The 27,077-nt window shown below is 43.3% G+C and overlaps 1 protein-coding gene across 10 annotated transcripts in view; it reads right to left on the bottom strand.

Moving 5' to 3' along the window:
• The window catches only part of LOC148041033 (uncharacterized), a 136,943-nt gene that overhangs the window by 65,466 nt on the left and 44,400 nt on the right, over positions 1–27,077 (bottom strand). The window lies entirely within an intron of this gene.

Here is a 27,077-nt window from a genome sequence, read left to right as displayed (position 1 = left end):
TTTAAGACTAACAGATCTATGAAATGAAAAGCAACAAAAATGATGCATGCATCGGATTTTTATGTCAAAGATCCACCAAGCTTTGACACACTGTAAATTTGTGGTGATCAATATAAGCTTTTCATTTAGGCCAGAAAAGTCTGATCACTATCATACCCAAGAAGCACATAAGAATCACAATTGGGCCTTTGCATAGATAAGTCCTAACATGAACATTTTAGGCACCTTGGTTAAAATCCCAAAGACCTCACTATAAAGAAATGCTTGGGCAAACACAAGAAACGAAAATATACAACAATGGCAAACACAATCCAATGAATGCTCAATGAAGACGATGGTGTATAGAGATGAAAGATGATACAAGGGGCCTTGAACCTGTGTCTCAAGGACCAGGACAGAAGTGAGCTGAGAGTAGTGTCAAAGTCACCAAGAATAGCTCCAAGAATGTGATGTACTCAGGACAGATCCCAAAATGCAGCTGCGGCAGTCCACCATGTAGGCTAATGATGTAGGCAACAGTGAAGGAAGCAAAACAGCCTCCAAGCAGCAGGATTTCACTCTGACTCTAGGCTGAAACGAGCCTTCCTTGCAGTGAAGGATGGTAAACCCCTAATTTACAAATGATCACAGCAAGAGAATTTAACATTGAATAAATAAATTCAGCACATTTCCAACTTTGGCCTAGATTGCCCACATGAGAAGAGACAATCCAACACCAATCTCTCCCAAACCCCTGGTGCCCCTTGCAGTATTTCTTTATGCTTTATTCCACTAGATCAAGGTTTAGAACAGAGCAAAGCCTAAGCTCTGAAAATAGGACACTAAGCTAAAATTTCAAAGTCCCTCCAAGATAGATCAACTGAAATCTCCCCCAATTCCAGCAAATCAAGGCTCAATCCCCCAAAAAAAACAAATCGGGATTTACTTTGCCCACAGCAACCAACAACCCTAATCCTCAATTTTCCCCTTGATTTGATAGCTTGGGGAAGCCAAATTTAGTAATTTCCTGTTTCATGCAATTCATCCCTATTACAGACCACAAAATGTCCTGCAATCTGTTGTCAATTGGCTGACTTACAACGGTGAACAGTTGCAGTTAACTCATTCCAGCATGCATGCGTCCCAAGGCAGCCATGAAAACCCTGATTGTTGCTGTTTGCTGATCCAAGTACAGCGAATTCTCATCAGCACCCCTTCAGGCCCAAAAAATGGTGCAGGCGACAGCAATCTCTTGCCTCTTGCCCAGATATACCTGGTGACAGCAATTTCTTGCCATGAACTGGCAGGAAGACAGACCAGCAGTGAGAGGAGAGAGAATTCAGACCTTTTCCTGCCCTGAAAACAGGTCGCTCAGCGGCCACTCTGCCTTCTAGGCTCTTTCCCCAACCTGCATGTCCCTGTCAAGGGCTGATTGCCATGTGACAGACACTTGGCAGACCTGCCCATGTAATCTCAAACCCACAACTTAATTTCCAGCCAATATTTAACTTAGCAAATACAAAAATAATTGACCCTACCCACGTTTTGACCATTGCCCAACATCAATAACTTCTATGAACCTGAAAGAACTTGAAACTTGCTATCCCTTCACAAACCTTAGACCAAGACACTAAATAATTTAATTATCTAACCCCATTAACATTGAAAGTCAGGGCAATCAATCTAAGTGTTTGTCATCACTTTTCCAACCTATAGATGGCCAGTTTCTCCTCCTCCAGCATCAAATGATGCCTTACCCTTCTCACACTTTTGATGTCTTTTCCTCTAATCTCCCCTCCAAGAATTCTTAAAGCCAAAAGACTTTTCATGCAACAAAACATCTATTTGTACATGCTATCTCTGTTAGACATGCTGGTTGCAGTCATCTTTATTCAAAAAACTCAATGATTTAATTAAACTTCACTAAGATTTTTAATTAAAATGAACTTTAATTTTGATACCCCTAGCTCCTAGCATGGTGACCACTACACCAACAATGAAAGTTTTAACACGGTGCACAAATGTACAAACCATGGGTACAAGTATGAGGCACAAGAAAAAAGGTGCAATGTGGAAGTTTCATTGGATTGAAAATTTGCACCTTATAATTGAGTTGTGTTGAAAGTTTTGCCCAATAAGCAGCTCACTTAAGTTGTAAAGCAAGCCCAATGCTTAAGTCTGGTCCAATGAGTAGCTCACATATGATCAATCACTCATACATTAATTATCTCCTAATCAAATTTGAATTTTGATTAAGAAGCAACTAGTGACTCATTTAAAAAGTTTATTTGCTATAAAGGTCTCTTTCTCTCTTATTTGAGCAACCCAAGCTTGGAGATGACCATTCTTTTCTTTGCTACAAAAACTATAGGTTTAAGCGATGGAACATGAACTGATAGCATATATGAAGTGAAGTCCTCTTAACATGGGAAATCCATTGGATAACTATGTAACTTCATTTACAGCAAGATATACTGCTAGTTTTAATCTAAACATCATAAAAAGGGGACTATTACAACACTACTGCCTGTAACCCTCTCTTCTCCTCTTAAGCTCTCAAGCCTTGTGCACTTTCTGGCAACTTTGTTACGAAAGCACCGTTTTCAAAGTGTCATCGCGATAAATCCCTCTCTCACAAAGAGAGGAATAAGAAGGCATTGCATGGAAACTAGAGAGGACAGTTATCGAGGAAAATGCTCCATGAAATTAGGTTCAAATGATGGTCATTTTTAGGGTTGCCAAGCTGAACTATTCATATGTATTTTTTAACAATCTACAGTTGGTTGGAGGCCAACGTTGAAGCTAACAAGGTCATTGTACATCAATGGATCAACTGTACCACAACAAATCGTTGAAATACAACCATCTGTAACTCATTTCAAGTATACATCGATAGTCTAAGTAAGTACCCAAAGGGGGACCAAGCTTTGGGACCAACAAGTGACATGTGCTACAAGAGCACTCTTCCTTTAGTTGTGTGTAGAGCTTTTTGCTCAATTTAATATTATGTTCAATTAAATACTTGCAAAAATGTGATTTACTACCCTTTGGATTTCCTATCGGTCCAAGAGTAAAATATCATGCAATTACTTAGTATAGAGTGAAAGATAATGAGAGAATTAATTGATCCACAATGATACTCGATCAGAAAATAGAAGCCAATGTACTTACGAATGATTGAGAGTACAACGCTCAAGAGACCACAATAAATAAGGCCACACATACTGTGCAACGTTACACAAAGTGTGCTTTTATAGAAAAACATAACCCTAAACAGCTTAACCATCGTAAGTAATCGTAAGACTAGTGTCACTATGGTCCTAGAGCACTAGGGATAACAATTGTTTTAATGACAATTTAAATACCTACAAAGCCCAAAACATGGATCAAAGGGCATCAATGCAAAGCTCATGAGATGGCCTACAAAATCCCCTCCGTGGAATGGGTGGACTGATCTAGGAACAAAAACAAAATCCTAGAAAATAATAGTGAGATATAAGGTCATGGTTGCACAAATTCATCCAAGTGGATATAGCAATCGATGACAATACAGTGTTAGAGATTAGTCATCCCCTGGACTAGCATTCTCAAGCTATAGTTGGTACAGTCAATTCCCTTGGACACAATTATCCATTTTTCCTATCAGTTTTGGGCATTTTCAGCAATTGCTAAATGCAGTCACAATTTACCACACAAGTCAATCCAGGCAGACGATAGTGCCACGTGGCAGCCAGGATGCTTATCACTGATAATTTTATTGTTTAATGCAGCAGTCAGCAGTTTTATACTGCAGGTCAGCCAATTTGCTGGCCACCCTAATTTATTTATTGCTATATTTCCTCCTATTTATAGCCACTAGATAGCGTGCCTTCATCACTTGTCATTCAAGTGGTGGAGAGAGAGATTAGCTTGAGGAGATACTTCAATAGCCCATTTGTATATCTACCTTCTTCATTTCAGCATTCATTGACTGGCTGCAGATTTCTACATTCCTCTCTCTTTTCTCTCTCCCTCTTCTCTCGTATTCATTGTCTTTTAGTCTTGTCCATACGCTTCCGCATTTGCTACACTCTAATATGGTATCAAAGAAGTATAGAAGGGCTGATTGATCGTGGGCAAACTTGATCCGGATGACTCTTCACGACAAAAGTTTGCGTTTTCAATATTCTAAGGCTAAGGTGAACAGGTGAAGCGCAGAGGAGCAAAGTTGCTGGTTTTTGCAGGTTTTTGCTGTTGGTGAAGGAGAAAAGGTTGTGTTTTCAGCCTTTTGGAGCAAATTATGAGTTTGATCACCTCCGATGGGTGAACTCTTTGAGGACAAGTGAAGAAGCCCTAGCAAGCACCCGCACCCGCACCCTGCACGGAATCAAAGGGGATTGCCCTTGTTTTTGTGCAAGTCATTCCATTTACAATGTCGACCGAACTTGACATGGAGTTTCAAGCTATTATGGCTTGTAAGGTCCCCGTGTTGCTGACCCTTCCTTCAAATCAAAAGCTCAATGCGGAGAATTACCGCATTTAGCGAGTAACGATGCTTGCCATACTAAAGTTCTATGATTTGGCGAAACTCATGACTAAGGCTATAGACTATCCTATAGCCTGTGATGCCACCAAGCTTTCTAAAAATGAGAAAGCTCAATCAATAAAGGTACATGCACATTGGGATAAATTGAATGCCCGCATCCGTTCTTTTCTCTTTCTCTCTTGCACTCTAGCTGTCATTGCTCACATCGAACACTTGACCGTGGCCCATGAGATATACCTAGAGTTAGATCAAATGTACAATTGGATAATTGTGATGAAGCGGATATCTCTAGATATTCACATGAGGACTTTGAGTCCTAGCAAGTCTTCTTCTACGCGGGAGCATGTCAACAAGCTTCGGCAATTGCAAATGTAGATCCAAAACGCAAGAAAGGTGATTACCTCAAAGGATATGGTGATAACTCTTCTCTCTCGATTACCGCCCCAATTCACTATATTTTATTCCGCCTTGATCACAAACAAGACCCTTAAGTGAAAGGAGTCGATTCCAATGGTCTTAAACCAAGAGGAACAACTCAAAGGTCAAAATGCTACCAAATCAGAGGCCTTGACTAGTCCATCTTCCCAACAAAAGGAGACTAACAACAACAAAAGGAAGAAGGACAAGAAGTCTAAACAGGACAAAGCCAAGGAGACTACTTGCCACATTTGTGACAAGACAGATCATTGGAAGAAAGATTGCCCTGATAAGGACAAGGACACCAAAAAGGAGAAGACTACAAAGCACTCGGAAGCAATGGCTGCTCCTTCATCAACAGCATTCCTCCATTTGGAGGTGATAGAGAATGTTTCTCCAATGGCCACTAATGTAGCGATAATGGCCCCACAATCTCATGAGTGGATTGTGGATAGTGGCACTTCCTACCACATAACTCCTCCTTCACATGGCATTATCCGTAAGCATTTAATGCATGGGCAAATTCTCATAGATGACAACTCTTCGGTCTCAATCAAAGACAAAAGTGATATGCAGCTTATTCTTGATGGGCAAGGAGGTGTCCACACATCATAGGTGCTCTATGTGATGTAGTCTTCTTGCCTTTTCTTCTCTTTTTCTTTCTTCTCAAACTCAAACTAAGCTACGGCATGCTTAGTTTGGCCACCTCAACTACGAGTACCTTCAAAAGCAGCTCATAGTCAACTAGTGTGAGGATTGCCAAAGATTGGGATGAGCCACCCACCATGTATATCTTGTATTCGTGGCAAGCAATACAGAGATGGTATTCCTAGCAAGGCTTCATGACAAACTAAGAAGCCCTTGGAGCTTGTTTTGATGGACTTATGTGGACCAATGAGAATGAAGTCCCTTAAGAGGAGTTTGTCTTTTATGCTCATTGTTGATGATTTTAGCAAGATGATGTAGCATACTTCTTGGAGCTAAAGTTCAAAGCATTCTCACATTTCAAGGATTGGTTGATCTTTGAGGAGAACAAGTCGGGTAGAAAACTCAAGTCATTGCGTTCTGACAAGGGAGGGGAGTTGTCTCCCATGAGCTAGCTTGTTTTGTGCAAATCGTAGCATTCACCAAGAGTTTTCCCACACGCATATACCTCAAGAGAGTGGCATATTGGAGCACAAGAATTGCATTATGATCGAGATGGTGCCAACTATAATGGAGCATCGGCAAACACCTCAATGTCTATGGGCCAAAGCAATGACCACTGTTGTCCACATCCTTAATCAATCCCCTACATCGGCCATGGTTGGTATAACCCCTTTTGAGACTTATTTTAGTCAAAAACCAAATGTTTCTTATTTCAAGGTGTTCGAGTGTGATGCTTATGTTCACATCTTGAAGAGAAAGAGGAACAAGTTTAATCCGGCTTCCAAGAAACAAGTGTTCATGCGTTACAACTCGCAATTCCAAGGATACAAACTTTATGATCCCATTTCTTGAGAGGTATACACAAGTCGAGATGTTCAATTCATGGAGTTTTCAACTGTAAATGAGGGTGTTGAGAATCCTATTCCTGGAGATCCAAGTGACAGTTTGGTACCAACTCCAATGCCTTTGGAGTCTTTGCCTATTGAGGCTCCACCCTCCATGGAGGAGGAGATTACTTCACCGCCAAATTCACCTATTGAGCTGGCCCTAGTAGATATTCCAGAGACTTCAGTAGAGGCAAATCGATGAGGGGAATATCACCCTCCTCATCAAGCTCATGATACACTCCATGATTCAAGGATTGAGGGAGTCCCTGAGGAGTGACTAACTACTGGTCAATGATTGAGCTTATTTGTACTAACTATTGTTCAATGACTCGTGCCATGCAAGACAAGGAGCCCACCTCCATAAAGGAGGCTTTACAGTCACAATATTGATAGAAGGCTATGGAGCAGGAGTTGTGAAACCAACCTTTCTTTCCGAAGAGGGTGGTACTAACCTGATTTAACATTAATTACAACAAGCATGTAATTCACATAAATTGAAAATACAAATGTTGCCACTTTAATTTTGGACAATGGACAATCTATTAGGCCCACAATTGGCGCCCCTTAAGGTATTTCTTTATCTTATATTGCAAATGGAAGGAGTACAACTAGGATCCTCTAATATTCTCCGCTAATCTAAGTACTTCTTGCTATCAAAACTAACCAACAAGTCTCCAAACCAATTTACCCCTTGGTTTGCTCGGGGATTGGCCTTTACCCTCCCCCTTGAAAGACAAATTCGACCCCAAATCTGATATTCGTTGGCTGGCCTTTTGAATCTCCCTGAAATTCCTCAATTTCAACTGCTAGATTTTAAGTCGTAGGCTCTCAATTCTCAACATGCATCCCAAGGTTGTTGTCAAACCCTAATTTTTTCTGTAAATTAGGGTTTACAGCAACGATTGATTGAAATCTCTTCCTCTAATGGCTCAAATTGTTGGAAAATGTTGAGAGAGATTTCATAGTTTCCTCACAAGAAATACTGAAAAGCTACTAGTACCCTGCTTAAACAGCCATGGAAGCTGTCATCTACACCTTAGAACCACCAAAAAGACTACTATCCCTTCCTAATCTGCCCCTTCCTATATGCTATCATCTACACCAGAAGGACCTTGGGCTACTGTCACTTACTCCTCATGTTGAGGGTAAAGGCGCCTCTGCCTAGCCACCCGTGTATTACTACACTGACAGTCACCGCCACTGCACATTGCAGGTGGCGGGCGCCCATCACCGTTACTTTATTCTTTATTCTTTTAGTGATAGTTTAAATAAAGGAAGGCCCGATCACACATTGTGACTATTGGAGTTCCCATTTCTAGCCTCTCCCTTTCTTGCTCTTGCTCTCCCGCCATAGCTCTCGAGTCCAACCTTCGATCCGTCGCTCCCTTTCAACTGGTATCAGAGCTTTGCTTTCTGACTCTTGAGCTTGGTTCGTGTCATTCTCAGCATCCCATCGACTCCCTACTTGCATTGGGTCTCCTTCCCGGCAACCATATCCAACTGCTTCGAACTCCCGTCACTCCCCGACTTCCCGAGCACCTTCCCGGCATTGTTGGGCACCTTCAGGACATTACATCAGAGGTATTTGATCATTTTCTTCAGGGTTTACTTCAGTTCTCATGTCTCACAGGCTGTAAACAAGATTGGGGTAGCCACCTTTGAAGCTCCCTTGCTTCATATCTCACTTGCCTTTGAACAAGACTTGCTGGAGCTTGTTTAAGGCCTTCCCTAGCTTTAACTGGACCCCTCCAAAGCTCCGCCACCATTTTTTGCAGCCCCAGGACTAGCATTTACAGTTGGCGGAATCAAGCAGCCCTCCCATATGTGTCTTCAGCATTGACAGTCACAACAGCAGCTCTCCCCCTCCATTGGCACTTGGAAAGGCTCCATTTCGGGCATATGAACATGCTTTGATGCTTGGTTTTGATGGTTGATGTGTTGGCATAGCATTTGGACTGATTTAACACTGTTTTGGGACTGTCATAACAGTCCACAAGCAGTTTATGACAGTATTACACTGACATTTGATGCTACAGCTTGTTTGGTATTGTCATTTGATGCCCGGTTCGTCCCGTTTGATACCCGGATGTTAGAGGAATGTATGCCTATTGTTTGGCAACCATTTGAAGTTGATTTTGATGCTGAAATTCTCAATTTTGAACAGTAAATCACTGCTGTACACAGTTGGGCTGAAGTCATTTTACTCATGTATACTTATGCCTATGCTTTTCGGGCTATGTTTCGGGCATATATGGTGATGTATTGACACTTGGGGCTCGATATAGAGCTTGGTTTTAATTCGGGATCGTTGGTTGAGCTTGAGCTCGCTTTGCAAAGCATTTGGATGCTCCGTCTTGGATGTACTTATAGCATGTATGTTGCTTATGTCTAACCGGTCTTGACATGCTTAGCCTATGCCATTACTACATGCTAGTTACATTGTTTGGAGCCTATTGCTACTGGAGCTCGGTCTTGGCTTGACCTTGGATTCTCGGAGCTTACTTGAGCTATTTATTGGCTTGCCACAGTTGTATCTTGGGATGTACTTGTTGGGAATAAAGGGCCATCGTGCCTTTTATATGTGCACGGGTGTGAACGCACCCTTAGCACACTTGTACTTTCATATATATCTATCTAAAAACCTAAAGTGGTACACACTCCAATTGTACCCAAGAACATCTTGCATCTCTCGCTCTCACTCGCTGCTGTTGCTCACGTGTTTTGCTCTTTACCTGACATTTCATCGCCGGACATTGCATCTCCGCAGCGCATCACTCACTTCAAACTGGTATCAGAGCTTCGGCTAAGGTGTTTGCGCTTCTCGCAGTCCGTGCAGAGCTTCGGTTAAGGTGTTCGTGCTTCTCGCAGTCCACAGGTCACGTTTTTCAGCCAGGCGACATTTCCCAGGTTGCGCGCAGGTCAGTCAGTCATTTTCTGGTCAGCTCGTCACTGTTCTTGGACAGTGTGCAGTCAGGCGTGCAGTTCCAGGCAGCGTGCAGGTCAGGCGCAGGTCAGAAGTGACGTGTTTTGCACAGGCGCTGGTCACGCAGGTCACGCCAGGTCAGTTCGTGACTTTCCAGGCCACGTGCAGCTGGTGGCAGGTCAAAACGCTGGCGGCAGGTCAAAACGCAGCAATCGTCACATTACGGGACAGTTTTCGTCAAATTTCTCTTGCAAAATTTGTAATTTTCAAAGGTTTACTGCAAGCTGCCCCCTTTGCCCACTGACGGGAGTTCGCGCGTGTAAGCACAGTTCTGTGTTTTGGGCAGATTTGAGCCACAAATTTGGGGATTTGTCCGGATTTGACACGAGCAAGACACACAGTGAGATTCTGTCTCAGAAATTGCAGGAATTTGTGACATTTTGACTCCGAAATTTGGGGCTTTTCATGTACATGTTAAAATTGGGCTGAAATTGACCCAATTTCTCGACATTGATGCACATTGGACCCCGTGCAATTTGGGGCTTTTGCTGTTTGAGCAAAATTTGTGCGCAAATTGGTCATTTTATGTACATGCGGGTTTAATTTCATGCAATTTGGACACCCTACACTTGAAAAATTTGGGGGTTTTGCTGAAATTGCTTCATTTTGGCAAAATTGGTCTACTCTATGCATGTCAGAGACAGTGCAGATGTATGGTTGATGTTTTGAGCACAAAACCTTGGGGCTTTTGACCGTGCGGGTCAAATTTTATGCCCGTGGGTGCATGTACAGCAGAAATTGCAGCTAAAATTTGGGACTTCTCATGTAATGTGATGTATTTGTCCTTGGAACAGCTGTCATCAGTTGTGGAGTGCTGTAGCACAACATTTGGTGCTTCTGAAAATTGATTTGCAGATCTGAAATTTCTACTTTTAACTGGTACTTATTGCTGGTTGGTACTTGTTTGTACCTTGGTCACTTGTTTGACAGTTTGGGCCTGCATTTGCTGAATTTGTGGTCATATTTTGGACTGAAAATCATGGCTGGCAGCAGCGATAGCAGCCATCTTATGCACATCAAGAAACTTGAGGGTGCACATAATTTTGCAATGTGGCAAAAGCAATGCTACAATATCCTGTTGCAGAAGAAGCAGGCTAAGCCGATCAAGGCCAAAGGGGTAAAGCCCGCAGATGTGGAACAAGATGACTGGGATGAGTTGAATGAGCTTGCACGCTCGACCATTGAGCTATCTGTCTCTGATACTCTGCTGTTTAACATAGAGGGTTTGGACACTGCCTATGCCATTTGGACTAGACTGGAGGAATTGTATGCTCAGAAGAGTGCAGCTAGTAAGGTGTATTGGCTAAAAAAGCTTATGGATTTGCGGATGAAAGAAGGAACTGCTATGTCAAATCATCTGAGTGAATTCAACTCAATTTTCAGCCAGCTGGTTGCTTTGCAGTTTGTCATTGATGACGAGTTTAAAGCTACCTTTCTGCTTTGCACTCTACCAGAGAGTTGGGATACATTCAGGACTGCCTTGAGTAACTCGAATGCTATGCTTATGTATTCTGACATGGAAAGCTCTTTGCTTATGGAAGAGATGAATAGGCAAAATAATGCATCAAGTAAGTCGTCTAGTGCCTTGCATACCAGGGGCAGATCACAGCAGAAGGGAAAATCTGATGGCAAGGGTCGCAGCATGTCTCGCGGCAAGAATGTGGAATGCCACCACTGTGGCAAGAAAGGTCACTTCAAACGTGACTGTTACAAGTGGAAGAAAGAGAAAGGGAAAGGCAAGAAGACAGAGGACAGCAAGGAAGAGAAGAAAGAGAGCCAGCCCAAGAAGAGCAGCGTCAAGATCGAAGAGGTGAATGTAGTCACTCAGGACAGTGACAGTGGGAACGATGTACTCTTCGTGTCTTCATGTTTTGATGCCCATGCATTGGTTGCCGATTCGGCTGATGACATGCATACCTGGATTTTAGATTCGGGTGCCTCCTTTCATGTCACCCCTTACAGAGATTGGTTTTCCGATTATACAGGCGGTCGACATGGTGTTGTCCATCTCAGGGACAACTCAGCATGTGATATTGCAGGCATTGGCAGTGTGCAGCTTCAGTTTCAGCATGGTTCTGTCTTTACTCTTCAGAATGTTCGTCATGTACCTGAGCTCAAGAAGAGCTTAATCAGTACTGGGCAGCTAGATGATAATGGTTATCATACCACATTTGGCGATGGAAAATGGAAGATCAGTACAGGATCTAGAGTCATTGCCCGGGGTTCAAAGAGTGATACTCTGTATCCTCTTCATGTATCTAGTGTGCGTGACCATGTTGTCGCAGTAACCGAGCAGCCAAGTGTTTCTTTGTGGCATGGCCGGTTAGGACACATGAGTCAAACAGGAATGAAAGTTCTTTCTCGTTTGGGTTACTTGCCTTGTCTCCGTTATGCTGATTTTGAGCATTGTGATCATTGTGTCTATGGTAAGCATGCGCAGACATCTCATAAGAAATCTCTTTCTTTGAAATCTTCACCTCTAGAGTTAGTACATTCAGATGTATGTCAGATGCCAGGATTGTCTTTGGGGGGGAAGAAGTACTTCGTCACCTTTGTCGATGATGCTACACGGAAGGTATGGGTTTACCCCATTCGTAGCAAGGATGAAGTACTTGACAAGTTTAAAAACTTCTTGGCATTGGTTGAAAATCAGACTGATAAGACACTTAAGTGTCTTCGCTCTGACAATGGTGGGGAATATGTGTCCAAGGCCTTTCAGGCATTTTGTGACAGCAAAGGGATAAAAAGGGAGCTCACTGCCCCTCATAATCCACCCCAGAATGGAGTTGCAGAGCGTATGAACAGGACTATACAGGATAAAGTCTGTACTATGCTGTCTCATGCTGCATTACCCCATGGTTTTTGGGCAGAGGCTGTTATGACAGCCGTTCACTTGATCAATCGGTCACCAAACAGGTCTTTGGGGGGGGGGGGAGTCCCTCAGGAAGCGTGGTCGGGCAAGCCACCTTCTTATGCTCATTTACGAGTGTTTGGCTGCGAGGCTTTTGTGCACATTCGTAAGGAAGACCGCAGCAAACTTGAGCCAAAGTCCTGTAAATGCATATTCCTAGGATATGGTGACGAGGGTGAAATGGGGTATAGATTGTGGGATCCCGTGAAAAGGAAAACAGTGCGCAGCAATGATGTTATCTTCCGGGAAGGTCGCATGCATAAACAGCCCGAAAAGACTGAGGAGGTTCATAGGGTTGTATTCCGGGAAGAAGTACCTTTTGGACAGCAAAATGTGCCCGCTGTACAGCAGCAAATACCTGCTGTAAATGAACCTGCGAATGCAGAAAATGATGCTGGAAATGATCAGCCAGCCATTGCCCATAATGATGAGCCACTAAATGTGCAGAAACAGCCAGGACAGCAAGCTGTTAATGTTGATTTGCAGGCTGAAATGCCAGGACAGCAAGCTGTAAATGATAATATGCAGGCTGAACAGCCAGCAAACAATGATCATTGGGTTAGGAGATCGTCTAGGGCTACTAGACAGCCCGACAGATTCGTTCCTGGTGCAAATAATGTGGCCGATTATGTCATGATCACTGACTGTGGTGAGCCGTCATGCTTCAAGGAAGGAATGGACAGACAGGACAGCAAGAAATGGTATAAAGCCATGCTGTCAGAGATGGAATCTCTTGAGAAAAACGGCACTTGGGACTTGGTGCAGTTGCCTAAAGGGCAGAAAACGCTTCCATGCAAATGGGTTTATAAGATGAAGGTCACTTCTGGTTCCTCGCCAAAGTACAAAGCCAGATTGGTTACTAAGGGGTATAAGCAGGAACATGGAGTTGATTTTGATGAGATCTTCTCTCCTGTAGTCAAAATGACTACATTGAGAACCATTTTGGGCTTGGTTGCAGCTGAAGATATGGAGCTCATACAGATGGATGTAAAGACTGCATTTTTACATGGTGATCTGCATGAAGACATATATATGCAGCAGCCTGAAGGGTTTGTGGCTAAAGGCAAAGAGAAGATGGTATGTAAGCTCAAACGGAGTTTGTATGGGCTGAAGCAAGCACCAAGAGAATGGTATCATAAGTTTGATACATTTATGCAGTCTCAAGGTTTTCAAAGAAGTCAAGTGGATCACTGCTTGTACACCAAGAAGGCCGCAGATGGCAGCCTAATTATCTTGGTTCTGTATGTTGATGACATGCTGATTGCTGGCAGGGATACTCATGCCTTGGATTCGTTGAAGCAAAGTCTTCATGGCAGCTTTGACATGAAGGATCTTGGTGATGCAAATCACATTCTTGGCATGCGAATACTCAGAGATAGGTCCAAAGGATTACTCTTTCTATCTCAACAGGAGTATGTCTCTAAGGTTTTGCAACATTTCAATATGGAGGGGGGGAAACCAATTGGTGTTCCATTGCCTCCATATGTGAAACTCAGTGCAGAGGACAGCCCTACATCTGATGATGAGAAGGCTGAAATGGCCAAGATTCCATATGCTTCAGCTGTTGGCAGCTTGATGTATGCTATGGTTGCTACACGTCCTGACATTGCCTTTGCAGTGGGAGTGGTTAGCAGATCTATGGCAAACCCTGGCAAAAAGCATTGGAAAGCAGTGAAAGGTATTATGAGATATCTCAAAGGCACAAGTGATTTGTGCATCTGCTTTGGAAAGCAGAAAGCATCTGTCGTTGGCTTTACGGATGCAGACTATACTGGTCATGCGGACTGTAGAAAGTCCACTTCTGGGTATGTGTTTACCTTCACAGGAGGAGCAGTCTCTTGGATCTCCAGGCTACAGAAGTGTGTTGCATTGTCTACTACAGAGACAGAGTATGTGGCTGCTACTGAGGCATGCAAGGAGGCTTTATGGCTTTCACGTCTGGTGGGAGATCTTGGCATTACAGAGTTACCCGTTCTTCATTGTGATAGTCAGAGTGCTATCATGCTAGCACGGAATCCCGTCTTTCATGCAAAGACGAAGCACATACAGGTGAAGTATCACTTCATCAGAGATGTACTTGACAGCAAGAGCATTGAGCTTGTCAAAGTGCATACAGATGATAATCCTGCAGATCTTCTCACGAAGGGTCTTCCAGCAGAGCGGTTTGCTCATTGCCGACAGATGATGGGAGTTGGATAGATATATGTATTTCAGCTTTGTACATACTTAGACTTAGCTGATTCTTTTCTCCTCTTAAGGCACATTGCCTTTAGGTGGGAGGTTGTTGGGAATAAAGGGCCATCGTGCCTTTTATATGTGCACGGGTGTGAACGCACCCTTAGCACACTTGTACTTTCATATATATCTATCTAAAAACCTAAAGTGGTACACACTCCAATTGTACCCAAGAACATCTTGCATCTCTCGCTCTCACTCGCTGCTGTTGCTCACATGTTTTGCTCTTTACCTGACATTTCATCGCCGGACATTGCATCTCCGCAGCGCATCACTCACTTCAGTACTTGATGTCTTACATGCTTATGGATGCTACATACGGATGCTCTACCACCTACATATTCGAGATGCTCTACCGCCTACATGTTCGGGATGTACTATTGATGTATTGTCTTGGACTTATGTCATTGGCACTGTGTCTTGCCTTGGCTTGAGCTCTTGAGCTCGTACATACGGCTTTTGTGCTAGTGGGAGCATTCTTGAATGCTTATCAGACATTGAGCAGGTGGTACTTTTATGCATTGAGCCATTACATGCTATTGAGCAGTTACAGACACTTGAGACTTTGGGACTTCTTACCTTTTGGGATGATACATCATATGTCTTGGTTCACTGTATGCTTATGAGCTAAGTCTCAGTTTTGGATCCGTATCTTTGTGAACTGACACTACTTGTGTTAAGTTTTGGTAGTGGCAGGAACACTTTGCCCCGTTGCCTGGGGAGTGTGCCTACTCACTGGCAGATGTTTGTATGACATACTTGGGTGTTGGATTCATGCTTATCGACTGTCATATGCTTATGCTATGCCCGCATGATGCCGGCTTTGGTCTTGGCAGTATCTGATTGCCTTGAGATCCAATTTTGGCACTGTTAGCTCTCTTTTACTGAAATCTGAAATTCATTACAGCAAGCATATATATATGGACTGACATGGATTTTTCATGCTGAAACACTTTGAAATGATGTACTTTCACTAGTACTTGGTGGATAGCAGCTTTGCTTCCACTTTCTTCACCATTTTTCCTCGATTTTGGTGATTTTTTTGTCATTTTCTGCAGTAAACAGCAAGCAGTTTTGAACTGTCTACAGTCTTCCAGCCTGCATTATGGCAAGTTCGTCCACTGATCATGCTATTTTCAACATCACTAAGCTTGATGGTACGAATTACTCTTATTGGAAGAGCCATATTTGGCAGGTGTTGGTGCAGAAATCGGAGATCAAACCTTTGAGGTCAAGCGGGCATCTGCCTGCAACTATGCCAGATAAGGAATGGCTTGAGCTTGATGAGTTATGCAAGTCCACTATTGTATTGTCTCTCACAGAACAGGTTCACTAATAATGTCTTTGAGGAAGAACAGAGTGTATGGCAGTTGTGGAAAAAGATCAAAAATATCTATGACAAGAAAAGTCCAACGAGTCAGATGTATTAGCTGAAGCAACTTATGGATCTGCGCATGAAGGAGAATGTGACTATGTCTGCTCACTTGAGCCAGTTCCATGCTATACTCAAGAACTTGACTTCGTAGGACATCACTTTTGCAGAGGATGTCACTCCTCTTTTCTTGCTTGGTACTCTTAATGAGTCATGGGATGTATTCCGCACTGCATTATGTGCCTCTACTGCTACCTTAAAATTATCTGATGTTGAGAGTGCTCTTCTGCAAAAAGAGGTTAACCGTAAGAATTTGAATGCCTCTCGTGTGTCGCATGCTATGACAATTAGAGGCAAGAATGATGGATATGGAAAGCATGGCAGTGGCAGTGGCCGTGGATGGGATTCTTAAAAATCTCGGTCCACGTCTCGTGGGAAGTCACGTAGCAAATCCCGTGGCAAGAATGCAGATGTTACTTGTCACCATTGTGGGAAAAAGGGCAATATTAGGCCACAATGCCATGAATTGCGTAATGAAAGGCGCAAAGATAAGGGGAAAGACAAAGTACAAGATAAGTCTTCTGATCGCAGCATAGTGCCTACAAAGTCCAGTGTTAAAATTGAACAGATCAATGTTATGCAACCTAAGGATGTTGATAATGATGATTATATCCTTGCAGCTTCTTCTAGTACTTCGCAGATGATAGAGATACACTCTATGTATGCACAGTGTTGGCTCTTGGACTCAGGTGCATCCTTTCATGTGACACCTTGCCAAGAGTGGTTTCATTCATACCGTACTATTTTGGGTACCGTGCACTTGGGTGATGATATCTCTCTTGATATTGTGGGCATTGGTGATGTTAGGCTGCAGTTTCCTTCTGGCAGTAGTTTTGTTATGCAGGATGTACGTCATGTACCTGCTTTGACACGCAGTCTCATGTCAGCTGGACAGCTTGATGACGCAAGTTATCATGTATCTTTTGGAGACTCTACATGGAAGATCACTCGTGGTAGACTTGTGATTGCGAGAGGTACTAAGGCCGGCAATCTCTACCCCTTCATTGTATCAGCTTCTTCCCTTGATCACGTTTTGTCTGTGGGTTCTATCCCACATGTATCTCTTTGGCATGCCCGTTTGGGCCATATGTCTTTGAAGGGAATGAAAATGCTTTCTGGTTTGCAGTACTTACCGCCCCTTGATTATGCATGTTTTGATTCATGTGAGCATTGTCTTTATGGCAGGCAGACTAGGGCTACATATAAGAAGTCTGGTAGGCCACGCATGAGTGAGCCCTTGGCATTGGTACATTCGAATGTCTGTGGGCCCATGCCTTGTCAGTCTATGGGTGGTGCAAAGTATTTTGTTACGTTCATAGATGATTTTTCACGGAAAGTTTGGGCTTATCCCATTAAGCTGAAATTTGATGTCTTGGCTGTGTTTCAAAGATAGCTTGCATTGGTTGAGAACCAGTCTGGATATAGGCTAAAATGCCTAAGGACAGATAATGGGGGTAAGTATGTCTCACGTGCTTTTGAGCAGTTATGTGATGAGAGGGGTATTAAGCATCAGTTGACCGCCCCCTACACCCCCCCTCCCAGAATGGTTTGGCAGAGCGGATGAATAGAACCATCTAGGAGCATGTACGCAGTATGCTTAGTCATGCAGGCCTACCACAAAGCTTTTGGGCTGAGGCAGTTAGTACAGCTGTGCATGTCATAAACAGATCACCCTCTAGTGGTTTGGATTTCCAGGTTGCAGAGGAGGTATGGACTGGAAAACCTCCCTCTTATGTACATCTCCGTGTCTTTGGATGTGAGGCATTTTGCCATGTGCCCAGGGACAAGAGAAGTAAGCTGGATCCCAAGAGTGTCAAATGCATTTTCCTTGGTTATGAGGATGCAGGCGAGATGGGTTACCGTCTCTGGGATCCGCACGCACGGAAAGTCATCCGCAGTCATGATGTAGTCTTCCATGAAGACAAAATGCATAGGCAACCTGAGAGAGTTATTGAGATCCGCAGGGTCATATTTCAGGAGGAGCCGAGAGCTCCCGTACAGCCAGTTGGACAGCCTACAGCTGCAGCAGATGCTCATGGTCAGGGTGTTGGACAAGCAGCTAGGCAAGCAACAGAGCCTACCGTGAGACGGTCTACTAGAGACAGACGTCCACCAAATAGATTTCAGCCCTCGATACATTATGTCTTGGTTACAGATGCAGGAGAGCCTTTCACTTATGATGAGGCTATACACAAGGGTGACAGTCCCTCCTGGGAGAGGGCTATGCAGTCTGAGATAGACTCCCTGCATAAGAATGACACTTGGGATTTGGTTTCCTTGCCTACGGGCAAGAAGGCTTTGCCATACAAGTGGGTGTACAAGCTAAAAAGTACCCCTAGACACCCCAAGCCAGCATACAAGGCTAGATTGGTAGCAAAGGGTTTTAAGTAGGAGCATGGTGTGGACTTTGATGAGGTCTTTTCTCCTGTAGTTAAGATGATCACCCTGCACTTAGTCTTGGCTTTGGTTGCTCAGCTTGACTTGGATTTATACCAAATGGATGTCAAGACGGCTTTCTTACATAGGGACTTGCGTGATGAGATTTATATGGAGCAGTCTAAGGGCTTTGCAAAACCTGGCAGGGAGCACCTAGTGTGCAAATTGAAGAAAAGTCTTTATGGCTTGAAACAGGCACCTAGGGAGTGGTATCATAAGTTTGATGCCTTTATGCAGTCACAGGGCTACAGCCGGAGTGCTATTATTGATTTTGGTACTCTATGTGGATGATATGCTGATAGTAGGGAAAGCTCATGATGAGCTAGATGCTCTTAAGGCTCAGCTTAAGAAGAGCTTTGAGATGAAAGATCTGGGACAGGCCGCTCACATACTTGGTATGCGCATTAGACGCGACAGGCATCAGGGACTTCTCTACTTGTCACAGAGGAAGTACATTCATAAAGTCCTTGAGCGCTTCCGCATGCAGGACGTAAAGCCTACTGGCTATCCATTGCCTTCTTATGTGAAGGTATCACAGGCTGATTGTCCGCAGACAGATGAGCAGAGGGCCGAGATGGCCAAGATTCCCTATGTATCCGCACTGGGCAGTCTTATGTATGCCATGATAGCCACTCGTCCAGATATTGCTTTTGCAGTTGGTGTTGTAGCACGCTATATGGCTACACCTAGCAAGAAACATTGGGATGCCGTGAAGGGTATCATGAGGTACCTGAAGGGCACTGCAGATATGTGCATATGCTATGGCAGCCAGGATACAGGAGTCGTGGGGTACATTGACTCTGATTATGCAGGACATGCAAATAGTAGGAAGTCCACTTCCAGCTATGTATTCACCTATGCTGGAGGTGTTGTTTCTTGGATGTCCAGAGTATAGAAATGCACGGCCCTTTCTACTACAGAGACCGAGTATATTGCAGCCACTGAGGCTTGCAAGGAGACCATTTGGTTGGGTCGTTTAGTTGCTGACCTTGGTATTGATGCTATCCCTACACTGCATTCGGATTCTATGAGTGCTATTCAGTTAGCCAAGAATCCGATCTTCCATGCGAAGACGAAACACATTAAGGTGAGATATCACTTCATACGTGGGGTCGTTGAGGACAAGTCTGTTTATCTTGTCAAGATCTCGACTGACCAGAATTTTGCAGATCTTCTCACAAAAAGCCTCTCTACAGAGCGCTTTGCCTTCCTCAGGAGGTTGATGGGCATGGGATGAGATGACGTCTTTCCTCATCCTGTTGTACATGTGTACATGTTGTACTGTCTGTTTTTTTTTCTTTTTCTTTTCACTCCTCACAGGGGCAGATTCGCCTAGTAGGAGGTTGTTGGAGGTAAAGGCGCCTCTGTCTAGCCACCCGTGTAATACTACACTGACAGTCACCGCCACTGTACACTGCAGGTGGCGGGCGCCCATCACCGTCACTTTATTCTTTATTCTTTTAGTGACAGTTTAAATAAAGAAAGGCCCGGTTACACATTGTGACTGTTGGAGTTCCCATTTCTAGTCTCTCCCTTTCTTGCTCTTGCTCTCCCGCCATAGCTCTCGAGTCCAACCTTCGATCCGTCGCTCCCTTTCACCCGGAGGGCTCCAAACTACTGTCACATGCTATAGGATCGATCCTTGGTGGTTGTAAATCACATCAGCAACCTCTCCTTGCTCTCTAGCAGTCTTCTTTTCTCTCACAATGGTTAGAATAGACTTCCACCAACCCCTAAAAATGTTTTTTTCACTTGTATGGACAAGTTTTACCAAGTGGCAGCCTTCTAATCTCATTTTCCAATGTTATAATTATTCTAGTGTCTAGAAAAATAATTCCACCAACCAATAATTAAATTAGCTAGGCCAATTTATCTTCTAAGTATCCCTGAGCAATTATTAACCCTTAGATTGGTATTAATTAATTAATTAATGCCTAGTCTCTAATGTCACCACTAACATTAGTGGCCAATAAATTGGTCTAGGCCCAAATCTAACATCGGGTACCACCTAATGCCTGTCAAATATAACTTATTACAACTTTTGCCTTTGGTACCAACTGATATCTTAGGGTCTTGGATCCCAGACTATAAACTATTTACTTGCACCTCACATGTGCAAGTCACATTAGAACGTTTGATTAACTTTTAATCAAATACTAAGCAAAGCAATAAAATTTCATGTCCTCATGACAAACCACCCCCTTGAAATCTCTACAATTGTCCTTGATTACACTGCATTGTGCCAAATGGAAAAGCATACTGCACTGGAATTTCCATAAGGCATCATAATCATAACATTGGCCACTCTTGTCCAACCATCCTAGATGGCCCAAACCTACTGAAATTTTCCAGCCGGCATATACATAACATAAAACTAAAAATCAATCCAGAATTATTATAGAAACCCATTGGATGTATCCCTAACTCATATTTCTTAATTGTTATAACTTCAAAACCACATTAAAGCATATTCTCAGCATAAACCATGGCAAAAACTCTCACTGGCATTTACTAACATGCTATTGTCCATGGAACCAACTGTAAACCATTGAAAATTGAGCATAATCTAATCATAAATTGATCACTTACTAATCTGAAAACTAATCACAAACTGATTAGAAAATAATGCAAAACTGACCCCAAAAGTGACCATAAATAATTCTCAAACTGATCAAAATTTGAGCTAAAACTGATCAAGATAATTTCTCAAACTGAGGCAAAAACTCATGCCAAACCAATCATAAACTAATGCAAAAGTAAAGTGTCAGTGCCCGGATAAAATTATACTCATTTGCATATATCTCATAGTGACTATACACTCAGTAATGACCTCATAGCAGACATACTATTAGCACAGTACCTTGGGTGCATGCTGAATACATCCGAGATCCACTACCTACAAGAGTTGTCCAAAACTCGTGGACTGGAAGTGCTGCCTCCCCCTTGAGCATCAAGCAATGCCCCAAACCTACACTTTGTTGAATCTGACTAAGCCCGACGAACCAAAGTCAGCTCTATTTGAAAGGCATCTCGGTAAAGTTGCAACAACTGAGGATGGTCTACCAAGTCATTCTCTTCCATCCACTTTGTATCTATTGGTGAAACAATACTAAAGCCTCACCAAGAAACATATGGAAACTTCACCTCTATCTTTACTTGCCTCAAACCTCCACTAGGTTCTAGGCCTTTCTTCCCCTTAAGCATTGAGATGCTTTATACTTTCACATTGCTGCAATTCCAACTTAACTAATATGATCCAGTTGACTAGCCCCTCATGTGTACCTGACATGCTAGGAGCACGATATGCATTAAGAAATATTTTTGTTTGCATACTTTGGACAATTGTAATGTGATTGTGCATGGGAATTTGCATATTATCAACCATTCCAAGATACAGCTTCCCACACATTGCATGCATTACTAGCTGCATTTTTCCTCATGGCCAACACTATACGGAGCATTTGCATGATAAGAATTAATACCATGAGTCTTAACACAATCGGCTACATATATACATTGCCAAACTTGCCACTTTGTACCCCAACATCATGCCAACATTGTTTTACATGGAGTTATGCATATTATCAACCATACCCGAATACATTGGGCCTTATACACCATACATTGGTTGCTGCATACCATAAGGAGTTGTGCCATATATCCCGATATGTGGTACTTAACCCACCATAGCATGGAAACTAGTGCCACCATCAAAGTAACCTAGCTGCCCGATAATTGTATGCATGCTCTACTATCCAAAAAACATTGGATTGGCATTGTTGAGCTAAAAATGCATTAGCTTTACTTAAACAGCCCCAAAACATGCTTAATTAATGAAGAAACCTTGTTTATTTAAAAGAAACACGATCCTAGAGAGTTTTTGTGTCCCATAAGCACAAACCCACTTGGGAGGGCTCAAACTTTCTATAAATGCGTATGCTGCCCTCCATTATGTCCCTAAATCTTGTTTTAGCAGATTTCAAGTGTTTTAGCTTGTTGTCCACACCTCGTTCACGAAGGACATCTCAGCCGAAGCTGTCCATTGCTGTCTCCATCAGTTGGCGCCTGATTTCCAGCCCTCTTCACACAATTTGGAGCTGATTCCAACCAGGCGACTGTTGTTTCTATGCAAACCTGCTACCGTACAGCGTGCCACGTCATCACAGTCCTGCAGTTGCGTTTTTAGTCTTTCTCTCTCCTACAGGCTGTCTTGCCTGCGTTTTTAGTCTCTCTCACCTGCTGCTTGCGTTTTTAGTATCTCTCTCCTCACTACTGTCTGCATTAGATCCAGCTTCTCACTGTTGCGTTTGCTGATGTTCGACATCTGAAGGCTGCCTTGCTACGATTCGAGATCCGTTCAGAGTACGACACACTCTCTAGCTCATTACCCTTACCCTGATCCTTCAGATATAGGAGTTCGAGGTACAGTATTCATTCACTGCATAGTGTGTTTGCTGCATGAGAATCGTATATTCAGTAGTCATATCACTTCATTCATTCACTGTGTTCATTGTCTCTGAGTTACCCTAACCCTAACTGTGTTCTTTTATCAGTGCTTTGTCGTACGGTTTCTATTTATGTTTCTGTGTGAGGGCATTTCTTTACACGGTATCAGAGCCTGGTACTCTCTAAGAAACCTAGGCCTTTGATCTGAAAGCTCTACACAAGAAGCAAAAACAACAATAGGTTCAAATGACTTTGAACACAACACCACCGATTCAGTCTCCAAAACCAACTATGCCGAGAACTGAGCGAGAGTGGGCCGATCAGCTTGCTCCACAAAGTTCTGACATGGTGGAAGACACTTCTGATTATATGGAAGAAAAGCTAGACAAGCTAACCTCTGAAGAATACAAACTGATCATAGCTTATAGACAAAAGAAGATTGAGAAGCTCGATCGAAGAATTGCCCTTCAAGAAAAGCTTCTAAATGAAGGTATGCATGAATTTCTCTCTTCAGATGTTGCGCATAAATCTGATAATGTTGCAGGGCCGTCGAGACCTCCAGCAAGGATGGGCCCCCCTCTTGGAGAACAAGACCCGGAGCATGTTCCTTTCTTTCATCCTCTTCTGTCCACTCCGGTGCAAGGTACTTTAGATTCATCTTTTGTTCCTTCTTCTTTTACCTCTTCTACTTTGGAATATTCTAGTAGAGAAAATGTGGAAGAAAGAGTCCAATCTGTTGACTACGGAAAAAGTCCTCTTGAGGACCAATTCTTGTATGTCAACACACGTCGTGGGGATTATAAGAAAAAGCCAATTACCTTTTATTCTAACCTTCCTTCTTTTCTGTCTACTTCACAAAATCAGAATGAATTTGGTGTTTCTTTTTCTTCATTGCATGGTGCATCATCATCTTCACACTTTCATTTCCAATCATTAAATAATAAAAATGAACAAAATGCATCTCTACCTTACACACCACATTTTCAAAACCCACCCATCCCACCACATTGTTCTAGTACTTCTCCACTTCCATTCACACGATTTACATTTCCATTTCAGACACCTCATGTCGCACCGCACATCACACCGAGGGTTTATGGAAACATAGGCACATCCTTTAGGACCAGTGCCTCCGCCTCAATCAGCACTCATTGGACACTCAGCCTACTTTTGCGTACCCACCTCTATCCCCTCCTGCTACCTATCAAACATATCCACCTCCACCATCTTACCCTCCACCATCTTATCCCCCACATCCATCTTACCCCACCTACCTGACACCTCATGGTTCTAGCTCATCTTTTGCCAAGCATGCATTTAATGACAAGACTCGTTTTAACGGGTCAAACTTTACCACTTGGTCGAACTTGATGAGACATGTCCTTGACTCCCAAAACCTATGGGATCTTGTACACGGGTTGGAACCCCAACCCAATCCTGCACTTGTCCCATACAAGGTTGTCCGCTCATGGAAGACTAGGAATGCCTCCACTATTGTCGAGCTAATGCAGGGCTTATTGCCTGAGTTTCATTCTCAGCTTCAACATTTTGACGTAGCATCTAAGTGATGGGCACACTTGACTGACCGCTATGCGGCTCGGAATACGACCCGTCATATCAATCTTCACCATGAGCTGCAGCTTTTCAAAATCATTGACTGGGATGACTTGAAAGTCAAGTTGGCAGAGTATCGGCGTCTTCTTGCTGAATTCTCCACTATAGGGACTCCCAAGTCCTCTGACGATCAGGTCACATTGTTCCTAAATAAACTCCCTAGGAAATACTTCAATTTTGTGGAAGGTATAGTTTCAAAGCCTACCATGCCTACATTCTATGAATTTGAGTGTTGGCTGTTGCATTACGCACGGTTGTTCAATCAATTTCATATGAATTCCTCTTTAGAGGGGGCTCTTATTGCTCATTCTCAGAAAGAGCAACAAGGGAAGGGAAAACAAAACCAAACCTCCACTCAAAATCAAAATCAAAATCAAAATCAAAAGTAAAATCCATCCGGGAAATCACAAGAAACATTCCAATCTCTCAAACCTGGGTGGCAAAATGTACCTGAAAAGAATAGGTATTGTCAACATTGTCAAAAGGCTGGCCATTTTGACGACGAGTGTTGATCAAAGGCCAGAGGCACAGCACCAAAACCTAAGTCACAGACCCTCGCTCCTCAGTCGGGCAATCCCCAGCAAGGGAGGCAAGGTGATGGCAAGGGGCAATTTAAAGGTCAAACTCATACTACCATTGCTCAGCCATCTCAGTCAACAACATTCTCAACTCCAGAGAGCTTGTCTGACTAGTCTGCAGAGACCCACATCGTCTCCATAGAGATGTAAGATGCGAGTCTCGTCCACATCTGTAAATTGCCTATTGATGAGGTTACCACAGAGGCCCACTCATCACAGTCGAGCACTTCAACTCCTATTTGGATTGTGGGCAGTGGAGCTAGACATCATATGACTCCTATAGCGGACATTTTCTGTTCTCGAGCCCTTGCAGCCGGACGGTTCCATGTAGGAAACAACTCCTCGGTCAAGATTCAGGCTCAAGGTTGCGTCAGTTTTGCCACTGACAAGGATCCAAATTTGGCTTCACTGGACAATGTATATCATGTCCCTCAACTTGGGGTAAACTTGTTATCTGTTCAGCAGCTTTGTTGGTTGGGGCAAGCAGTCTTCTTTACAGCGACCACAGTCGAGGTCCTTGACTCTCAGACTAGTTTAGTGATTGCTTGTGGTGAGGCACAGCCTAATGGCCTAAACCACATGACACATTTTCTGACTGAGCCGACAGCTGAGGGCTCCGTGTTCCATAGCTTCCAGGCTTTAGCCACATCTCGAGAGCCTACGAACAATAAGCACCTTTGGCATTTTCACTTAGGGCATCTTGGTTATGACTCTCTTTATGAGTTGTCACACCATGAGCTAGTTAAGGGCCTTCCACGCCTGAAGCTAGCTCAAGATGTCTGTAAAGCACGTCAGCACGAGAAGCAGCACCATACCCCATTCCATCAAGAAACCTCACATCATGCTAAGTCACCTCTTAGATTGATTTATGTTGATCTTTGTGGGCCAACATCCACTGCCGCCTTAAACGGCATGCTATACTTCTTTTTGATAGTGGATGTTCATTCCAGATACATGTGGGTGTATTTTCTCAAGCATAAGTCAGATGCTTTCACATATTTTTCTCTTGGGTGCTGCTGGTTCATAACTAGACTGGTCATCGTGTCAGTTGCACGAGGAGTAATAGCGGTGGTGAGTTCATCTCCCATGAGTTTTCTGAGTTTCTATAGAAGCATGGCATCTCCCGCCAGCTCACCTCTACCAACTCCCCTTCTCAGAATGGAGTCGTAGAGCGTAGGAACCGAATAGTCATGGAAATGGCACGCTTTATGCTGTTCACAGCAGAGCTCCCTGAGTGCCTTTGGGTCAAGGCTGTTAACACTTTAGTGTACATCCTCAACTAGTGTCCGATTGCGGCTCTTCCTTAGAAGACCCCATATGAGGCATTTTTTGGCTCTCGGCCTATTATTTCCCACTTCACAGTCTTCGGATGTCGTACGTACACACACGCCTCATGACAAGATAGGAAAGCTCACTCCCTGAGCTAATCTCCTAATTTTTGTGGGATATTCCTCTGAAGCAAAAGCCTATCGTTTGTTTGTGATCCTCGGACAAACAAGGTGATCATTAGGCGAGATATCATATTTGACGAGAGGGATATCGTACAATCCTCTGCACCAGATTCCAATCTAATTCCTTCTTCCACATCATCAAAGATCATGCCTACTAAGCCTAGTCTACTTCCCGCTCTCAACATTTCCGTAGATTCTTCCGCTCCCAAGCTCCTCCTCCAGACATGTTACCTCACTGGTACTAGCAAACCATGCGGGATTCGGGGATACTACCACTGGATTCCACTCTGAAGGGACCTAGAAGATCTGCCCAGCTTGCTCCTCAAACATCATTTGCATCGTTGTTTACAACTGACTATATAGCGCATTCTGAGTCAGATACATGACAAGAGGCTTTCACCAGGTGGTGATACTTTTTACAATTGCTTTTCTTCGTGATACTTTTTACAGTTGTTTTTCTTATTTACTTATATAAATACTTTATTTTTCTTTTCTTTTGTTGTTGTTGCTTCTTACCCCCAGAGTTCTCTTGAAA

The sequence above is a fragment of the Lygodium microphyllum genome, chromosome 1 (genome assembly GCF_053477565.2).
Source record: "Lygodium microphyllum isolate KBCC chromosome 1, Lygodium_microphyllum_v1.1.10, whole genome shotgun sequence".
Taxonomy (NCBI): domain Eukaryota; kingdom Viridiplantae; phylum Streptophyta; class Polypodiopsida; order Schizaeales; family Lygodiaceae; genus Lygodium; species Lygodium microphyllum.
The sequence above is the reverse complement of the archived record's forward strand: the minus strand, read 5'-3'. Positions and strand labels throughout refer to the sequence as shown.